Genomic DNA, 9,978 nt, shown 5'->3' on the forward strand with positions numbered 1-9,978 from the left:
GCCTTTTTCCCAGAGTCCCCAGGGCGCAAGCCAAAAGTCAACAATTACCTCCTGCCGGGCCCTCTTCCCAACCCCGCCCTGCCCTCCCTGGCCCCAAACAATGAGGCGGGATTTGGCCTGCAGACCCGAGTGGCCCCAAACTCCAGCAGCCCAGGGGTGGAGGGGGGTTGGGAAGGATGCAGAGCTTCCCGTGGAAACCAAAGGACCTGGCATTCTGGGACATTCAAAAGTGCTAGTCCAGTTCTGGCAATCTGAACTCTTCCTCCACAATGCTGAAGTCTGAGAGACATTCTTCCTCCCTTTTGCCACACGGCTGACAAGAAAAGTAGGTGACCTGCAAAATGAGCACCAGTTAGGGTGGCAGGAGGGGAACATACCTTACAATTATGTGAAAATGTTGCCATTTCCTCCAAACTCTCAGTATTCACGTCTCATTATTAATACACCACTTTGTTATTAGGGGTCACCACTGAATCAGTGATGACTCCAGAACTTCTGTAGGAGGGGTTTGGGGCAGGTGAGCAATTCACTATGGGAAAGAGAGCCTAAAACCAAGTGAATGGCCCTTTACATTAGCGTGGGAAGACTTCCCCCATCCCAACTTGTCCCAACAGAGCCATTAATCTAGAAAAAGCTACAGTGTCACTTTTCAGAGGTCTACCCTGTGTGAACACATGGAGAAGACACTTAGAATGTTAAAGTCAGCATGATAAGTAATTTTCTTGAAATACTGTAACTAGCACGAAGTTTAATTTCTTCACAGTCCTTTTCATAATCTCTTTAATTTTACTCCTTTTTAATTGTCTGGTACACTTTTAACACCTAAACTCCAAGAGAGAAGGAGCTTCACCTTATTTCCAGTGCCTAGCACATGATGGTTTCTAAATGGAACTGATTCCAAGATTGGCCTCATTTAGGAGTGGATCTGTTGTTATAATTAGGTTTCCAGAATCTTTAGTATCAATAAGGAACCCTTTCCTCTAACATTTCATAGGAAGCTAGACTTCTTAAAGCCCAAACATGGATACGTTTCAAGTTCCCTTGACTGATTTAAATTGATTTAAAATAATTAGTTTGCACAGGAAAAAACTTTCAAATTTTTTCAGAACATAACCACCTTTTCTTTCTCTACTTTCTTCCCTTCAAAACAAACTTTGCAACATTGGGGTGAGTTAAATAATGAGAAATCTAGCTAAAAATTAAGCTCTCAATGACACGACACACATTTTTTGCTCCTTTTAAATAAAAATCCTATATGCAGTACATTAATGTTTTCTTTCAGAAATTACGTTGACAACTTAATCTGTAACTCGAGGCATCCATATAACTGTTTACAGAAAGGTTCTTTGGCAAAATATTTAACACAAGATACATATGAGATGCTGATATCTGGGTAATATACCTTACTTGAAAGGTATGAATAGTTTTTAGACAGTGTAGCATAATCACACTTAAGACCATAGTTACTTTGTTCCCAAATCCCTGCAATTCTAATTGAGGGGAGTTCTAAAAGGCCTGTGACTTCTCCTGTGTCCACAACCATAGACCTACACTGGTGGCCCTTAATCCTGCTCTCGAAACTTCAAATAAGGGGCCAGAGACAAGGTCCAGGACTTGGAGAAGTACTAGAAATTCCCTGCCTCAAAAGCACTTTCAGAGTTTCACCTTTTCCTAAGGAAGACAGAGATGAGTAGATATGCTGAAGTCTTCCACGTCCTGCTGGTTGTTTTGAATTATGGCTATACTGGCTGTGTACCCCTTGAGCTTTTATCTCCACATACTTGAATTAAATCCTGTAGTTCCTCTTCGGTTCTAGCATCAGTGACATCTTCACAGGGTCTCTATGCCACAGCTGTTTTACCACTTTCTGTAATAAAGTTAACAAGAATCAATTCAGAAGTTTTCTTGCTCTAAAACTTCCTGTATACAACGGTAGCACCGAATAATTAGACATTCTTTTGACTTCTAAAAGCAGAAAATAAGAGCATTTTCCTAGAAGTTCCCTCATCTGACACGTCAGTTTTTATTATAATTATATGTGAAAACATATATAAGAAGTATCAACTTTGGTTCAAAAACTTTATGATCTTAGAAATAAGAACTAAGGAGTAAGGACATAGAAATTAAAAGCCGTGGAAACAAAAATGTTCAATCACAATACAATTAAATAGGAAGGCATTAGGTGGGGGTCAAAGTGAGTTCAAACCTGGGAGAGATACCACTGGACTATAACAGATACTTCCTATTAGAAGCAAGGCAAGTGCCTACTCCCTGGGACCAAAATTCTACCAGATACAATGAACAAAGCTTTGGAGACAGAGCAGACAGACAGAGCATTTGAACACTCTACTGGCAGAAACTGGCCCATGTACCCTTTGGACAATACAGCTTTCCTCAAGGCAAACTAGAGCCACCAGGCTTTTTGGTCTAAGGGGTTTTGTATACATATAAGGAGTACCTTGGCATACTAGGCACAAACAACCCAATCATTTAGTTTGGTTCTTAAAGGTTGTTACCCAGAGTTGACAGCAGATGGAGATTGTGCCTGATGACCAGGGAAGTCAAACTTCACTGGAAGGACTGCCAGGCTGGAAGGCCAAGTCCAATCCTGGGCCAACTCTTACAAGCCAATAAGGTCGCTGACAACTTACCTAGGATTTCTCAGTCTCTAAGCCTGCAGGGCTGTGAAGCAGGGGAGCAATTCTGTTCCCGGAATCTACTAATCATAAAGTTTCCTTTGGGCACAGCCTGTGACATTCTCACCGCTGTATAACTGGATAGGGAACACAATCAACGCTATTCAATAGCATAACCAGTTTCAAGGCTCACAAAAACTTAGCCGATTATTATATAAGAATCATATTCATCCAATACATCAGAAATAAACACTTCAACAAGAAAACAACGGTAATAATAATAGTCAATATATTCTGTCTGCTTACTATGTTTCACGCATAGTTCTAAGCTTTTTATATTCATCACCTCATTTACTCTTACAATATCCCCCATTTCGTGGTAAGCTGAATTACTAACCCTATATACAGATAAAGAAATTGCAGCTTAGAGATATTAAATACCTTCAAATGTCTCTGGCTAGAAAAACCTAAAATTGCAACAACAACAGCAACAAAATCTAAGAGACAATGTTAGGACTCAAACACAGGTGTCCAAGGCTTATAATCACTACCCTATTCTGTATGAGAAGCAAGCAATTGAGGAAGAACTGGATCAAACACTTTCTCTATGAACTGAGGCCAGTCATTCTACATCTAAACACTGGGGACAATAATATGTGCTGTCGTTCTTCTCATAAATGCCACAAAGAACAAATGTAAGACTGCTGCTGTGAAAGCATATGGTGAATGAAAGAATATGTAATGTTTTGGATAACCATTATTTTCATCCAATTAACTTTTCAAATAAGTTTATTTGCTCACTGAAACTGAAGCACTTCAATGACAATCAAAAAGGTCTTACCTAAAACCACATTCAGCAATTTCTGGAATGCATCTGTCATAACTTTCTGAATAGCAAGCTTCTGGGTTATCTTCCTTCTCATAAGGAATGATAATGACCCTAAATCCAACCAAAACAGATGAATTTAAAATGCCTATATGAATAACTGATTTCTAGGTTATATGTTTAAAACTAAAAATGCATCTGTGATTCTTAGATCATTACCTCAGTGATTAAGGGCAGGCACAACACTGGGGTACGGTAAATGTTTCTGTTGTAGGTATACCCTGGCATGGCATATTTTTACAGCTCCGATCTATTCTGGAAGTTCCTAAAATACTACACGGGAAATGCAAACCAAGAACGTGGCACAAATCTCATATTACTCACAGATTTCAAATGGACAAGCTGAGGCTACACTGCTACAGACACTGCTCTCCTCTGCATCAAGGGCTGGACTCATACAGTGAGATAGATTTGGTTGTAGTGCAGATGATCTGGACTCTACTCAACCATCACCCACTCAGGTGGGTGGTGGAGCCTCCTCCACTCCATTCGTTAACAGCCCTGCCTCTGACTTAAAACCCTAAGCCCAAGTGCCATGGATTCTAGGAAAAACCTCAGTATCAATCGGAATCCCCTTTCTTGGGATCTACATTTATTTCTCCGCTCAGGCCATTCTATAGGAGGCAAAGGACTGAACATTTGCACATAAGTTTATTTCAGTCTTCAAACAATGATTTTTTGGGGATAACTGAAGGCCAGAAGACGTGTATTTCAAGGATTATTTTAGCACAAAACAAATTATTAACCAAAAAAATAATAACTAATTTTCCCTCCTCCTAAGCTTCTTGGCAGGCAGCGAGTTCTAAAACTCTAAAGTTTAAGGTGTTCTCAGGTATTGCCTAAGATAAAAACCTATATTATCGGGCAGAACAATTCTGCCCAGGGCTTTACTTGCTTAGAAAGGTGATGATGTATCTGAAAAGTTGAGTTTCAGAATGAAAGGAAAAAAGAGAAATCCCGCTGCCTCACCTCCCCACACACACACACACATACTGGAAAACAGACCTTCCTCCAACTTACCCAAAGGTTCCTCAGCCATGCCAACTCAGGGACTCCTGCAATTGTGGGAGGGCAACACCACCTCTAAAGCACAGAAGAACTTCAGGCTTTGCTTCTGAAGTAGTGTCACAATATCTTAATTTTCCCTTTCTTCAAGGTTAGAAAGATCCTGAAGCTGTTAGGATTTTGAATTAAAGGCTAGACTTCAACATATTCTGTTGTTAGAAATAAAAACTAAACTCCAGCAATCCCAGGTAATAGTTTAGGTATGCTATCCCTTCAAAATCAACTGAGACTTGCAAATGAATGACTAGATATGGACAACTATTTTTTATGATATACCATACAAATACTGGAGAAAATTATGGACACCACCATTCAAGTCATTGAGTTTATCACTAATTCTAAGTGGCAGGCCAATGCTCAGATACTTCCATGTGGAAGCCTCCCACATCTCCTCACCATAGCCCTGTTCTATTCTTCTCTCTAAAGTCTAGGAATTCAATGTTGAAAGGAGTCTAGTTAGTCAAAGAAAGTCTACAGAGTTTACCTTGATGATCCTTTTTGACCACCCATGGAAATCAAAGTAGTAATTTGCCAATTCTTGGCATCTGGAGCTGTTTAGGGCAAGCGTATTATGTTGAACCGCCTTATGTCTGGTGCCGAGACGAACCTAAAGACATAAAAGACCTAAAAATATCACCACCCTACATAGAGACTTATTTTGGATATACCTGAGATTTATCAATACCAATTTTATAGAGTGGTTGTGAAGATTAAGTAGGACATTTTAAGCAATGAGTTCACAGTGAACCCTAAATAAATGTTATTTATTATTTTTAAGTCAGTACTTTTCTGCATCATTTCCAGGGCCCCTGATTAACCAGAAAGTTCCCTGACATCCGGTCGAAAGTGATGATGAAAGCATCCAAGGAAGCCCAGCAAAAGCCTATTATGGGGCTGGGGGTAAGCAAAGGAATGGACTGTCTCATCCTGTAGAGCTCCTGCTTTAGAATATGACCTGAAGAGGAGACAAGATGGACCTGCCACTGAATTAGGACCTTAATCTGTAGCACCCCCTCCCCAATTTACTAACCCCTGTTAGAAGAGGGAATATGTATACCTTTATAAATGTAAATGAAGCAACGAAAAGAATTAGAGGTTCATCTGCATTAACAAGCTTCTTTGAGAGTGCAAATATTTCCAGTCTTATACTCTCTAAATAACTTACATATTACTGTGGATTTTTTACATCACTATTTCTTTCTTAAAGGTCCATTTCCATTTTGAACAGGGTGTAGTATATAAATTTAGTCATAAAAATTCAAATAATACAAATAAAGTCAAAGCATTGTTAATTCTTTATTGATTTGTTTCTGCATCTTCCTCAGTCACTAGTTTATGAGCTCCTTAAGTGCCTGAAGGAACCATATATTGTTCTTTCCTTGTTACCAGAAAGAAGAATACATATTGGCATATAATAGAGGAATGATGGTCTGTTGACTGAGTGAAGGAATGAGTACATAAGAAAATGAAATTACTTTCTCCAACTGAAGCTGCCTGCAGGGAAGGAGAAATGAAGACTAATGTTTAAATGTTGAGTGTCATATGGGAGGCTATGTCCTGTGTGGTGAGTCATAATGGAGCCGTCCTGGACAATTAGGAGTCTTCAGAAGGGCTCTGAGCCACTGGGTAGTAGAGACAGTTGACATCTGGGATAACCTTGCCACAGTTCTTGCTGGCAAACCTTTCCCTTCGTGCTACTGAGAAAAACTCAGATACATTAGGCCTTTCCTTCATTTTATGTTAAGATGTTATTCTCTTTTCTGTATTTATAAAAAACACAGGGGAAAAAGATAGAAAGATACCTGCCAATGAATAAGAGAACACATAATTGGAACTTCCGTGTTGGTGCAGTGGTTAAGATTCCGTTATCCCAATGCAGGGGGCCCAGGTTCAATCCCCGGTCAGGGAACTAGGTCTCACATGCATGCTGCAACTAAGAGTTCGCACGTCACATTTAAGAAGCCTGCAAGCCTCAAATAAAGGAGTCTGCCTGCTGCAAATGGGGAGCCCACATGCCACAACTGGGGAGCCCTTGAGCCGCAACTAAGGAGCCCGCCTGCTGCAACTGAGACCCGGTGCAACCAAATAAATAAATAAATAAATAAAATTGAAAAAGAACCCATAAGTAAAGTAAGGAAAAATTTCGGGCTTGTGGGTAGTAAACTAAGGCTCTGCATTAAATAAAGAAATCTAATACGAATGCCCTTTCCTCTCAACTCTATTGTGACTTGGAGAACATTTTCTTCATTATGCTATCAGTGACAGGCTTTATGCTGTGAAAATCTCACAACCTATGCTTATGGAATGGTCTTAATGTCCAATGTAAGAAAAGAACTCATTACTCACAACTGATACCAAGTAACTGTTTCATCATCTTTCCAGGACCATCTGCAATATCTGAGTGGTACGTGAAATAGTTGCAGGGTCCGCAAATTAAAGAATGTCTGACACAAAATCATTTCAATCCCAGGGACTACAGCCAGGATTGAAGAAGGTGTTAAACAGCATAAAGAAGTGGGAGGTAGTGTACCTGGAGTCACATCTGAGGAGAGTTCTCAGATTCAATAAAGGTGAAATCAGTGGGTAAAGAAATATGGGTGAGAAGAGGCAGCAAGGTCAGTAGGAAGTAGCTAGAGCAAGAAGCCAACCAGAGAAGACATACAATTATAAAGGGAAAGGTCTGGGAAATCTAAGCCTCACTCACTTATTCAGAGGAATTGAAAAGGTTACCTTAACATAATGAAATGTCAATTCTGGGGAAGTAAAATTGGATGGCATGTTAATATGGAATAAGGTTTCTACAATGCATTAAAGAATATTTAACCATTTTCTGGAATCTGAAGTGAGTTCTTAATAGGCAGTTTGAAAGTGATGATGATGATGAAGCCTCCTTTATCTTACATCTGACAAAAGTTTGTCAAGCTCGGGACTTTGCTGTTGGCACACTGGTTAAGAGTCTGGGTGCCAATGCAGGGGACAAGAATTCGATCTTTGTCCACGAAGATCCCACACGCCGCAGAGCAACTAATCCCGTGTGCCACAACTACTGAGCCTGTGCTCTAGAGCCCGTGAGGTACAACTACTGAAGCCCACGTGCCTAGAACCTGTGCTCTGCAACAAGAGAGGCTGTCGCGATGAGAAGCCCACGCACCACAACGAAGAGCAAACTCTGCTCGCCGCAAATACAGAAAGCTGGCGCGCAGCAACAAGACCCATAGCAGCCAAAAATAAATAAATAAATTTATTAATTAATTAAAAAATTTTTTTGTCAACCTCACACATTTGAAATCCACATAAATGTATATATAAGGAAGATTCTTGTGAAGATTTCTTAAATTAAGGGGCAGCATAAAATGATATGAGGTTTAACATCAGTTAAGTTAGGGTTTGGCCTCTAGTTTCCACATTTACTGTCATGAACCTTAAGTAAGTCACTTAACCATCCTGAGTTTGAGTTTCTTCATCTAAAATAAAAGAAAGAAACAACTGGGGCACTGGGGGATCAGTGGAGCAGTGCATGTGAGAGCATTCTGTACACCACAGTGCTGTACAAATGCTAGCGATTTTTTTTTCCCCCCTGGGATCTTAGTTCCCAGACCAGGGATTCAACCCGGGCCTTCAGCAGTGAAAGTGCAGAGTCCTAACCACTGGACCACCAGGGATTTCCAGATGGCCTATTAGTTTTAAATTCAGCACTTCATCCCAGTAGAGCGAGGAATTCCACATTTAGACCCACCTTCACTGGAGATGTGTGAAAAAGCTGCTTCTGGTCACATGCCTTTTGGGCTCTGTGGGCATCCCTTGCTGAATAAAACTTGATGATGGCAGAGAACCCAGGACCGCCCACTGCTGAGTTTGTGAAGACTCGGGCCGAATACAGAAGTCCAAACTGGAGAAGACTGTAAACAGAGAATGCTTTAGGGTGGTCTCACACTACAAAAGTGCAGTAAATTTCAGGCCCAGGAAACCAAATCGCCCATTCCCTTATATTCCCCCAGCCCTTTGCCACAGGTAACTGTGGTGAGCCTGCTACTCCAAACACTTCTCATTTCATGAACAAGTTCCCTCTGAAATCCTAAGCTTGGAGAAGCATTAGGAGGCAATGCCTTCTGTTGGGGACTAACTCTCAAAAATCTATGGGGGTGAGCTGACTGCTCAGGTCGTCTCTAGAACTAAGATTCCTCTCAGCGGAGACCACAGGCAGATGAGGTACTGAAGCAGTACCCCGGGGCGCCCAGTTACTGGGGCGCAGGGCAGCTTCTTCCACCCTTCCCTCCGCTCCGGCACAGCTCAATTGCAAAGCCTCGGGGGTGGGTCCAGAGCTCAGCTCCCACACCAGCAAGGTTTTGTCACCCCCGACGGGAACCGCAAAAAGTACCAATTGCACCAACCCACCGTCACCGCACGTGCACTGCTCGGACGCAAGCGGACTACGCATGCACACGCGCATGCGCACTCTTTAAATACTTAGTGCCAATAAATCTAATATATAGAAAAAGAGCTGAAAGCCCCTGAGTGTTTTGTGGATAGAAAAGCGTGAGATTCAGAGCAAGTTCAGAGCTTGACAGCCAAAGAATAAACTAGCTCTCCGTTCCATCAGAAGTGCTAGGTAGCAGCTTCTGGTTATGGAACCCGAAACTCTCAGGCTCCAAAGAGGACATAAAACAGCATCCCTTGTACTCTTTATAAAATTGCAGAAACAAACAAAATAAACAAAAATATATTTACACCTGTCCTATAAGACAAATGGTACTTGAGACCTAATGTATATAAAATCAGTTTACAAACTGTGAGACACTATATCAATAAGTTCTCATTCGCAGAGAGCACAGCATAGGATATGTGGCCATTAATGTTAATTCCCTTCCCCCTTCCATTCCTTTCTCTTGTTCCTTTATGTATGCGGATCAGTTACATTATTAAGCTGACAATGTAACTGAGCTATTATTAGCTTAGTAATGTAACCAAGAATCTGATTTTTAGCAAGGGGGTAGTTCTTAGAAACTTAGGGAGCTGGAACTCTGAAAGTATGAATTGAAATAATGCAATTACATCATGAATTTTAAATTTTATCATCATTGATTAAAAATAAAAATATTAAATAACTGAAAATTTATTATTCCACAATTTAGACTCACCACAACGTGTGACGTCTGTCAGGCATTCACTGTCACAACGCAGCTTGACTGTCTTTCAGACAACCTCAATGGTATTTTTAAATTGGCAGAGGCAGCAGGCCATATGGCTAGGTAAGATCCTATAAATGGAAACACAGGTAATTAAATTCGTGGTAAAAGAGTTACTTGAGTAGGTAGAAGAGGTAGGCCAAGGCCACCACAGACCAGTGCAAAAAGGAGTTCTTGGGGCGTATGGACTGCAGAACTGGATAGG

General features: G+C 40.9%; 1 pseudogene; it reads right to left on the bottom strand.

Moving 5' to 3' along the window:
• Positions 1-232: 232 nt before the first annotated feature.
• LOC112409609 (RAD52 motif-containing protein 1-like) lies at positions 233-9,037 on the bottom strand (annotated as a pseudogene).
• Between the last annotated feature and the right edge of the window lie 941 nt (positions 9,038-9,978).

The sequence above is a fragment of the Neophocaena asiaeorientalis genome, unplaced genomic scaffold (assembly GCF_003031525.2).
Source record: "Neophocaena asiaeorientalis asiaeorientalis breed wild unplaced genomic scaffold, Neophocaena_asiaeorientalis_V1.1 scaffold869, whole genome shotgun sequence".
In the NCBI taxonomy this organism is placed as follows: domain Eukaryota; kingdom Metazoa; phylum Chordata; class Mammalia; order Artiodactyla; family Phocoenidae; genus Neophocaena; species Neophocaena asiaeorientalis.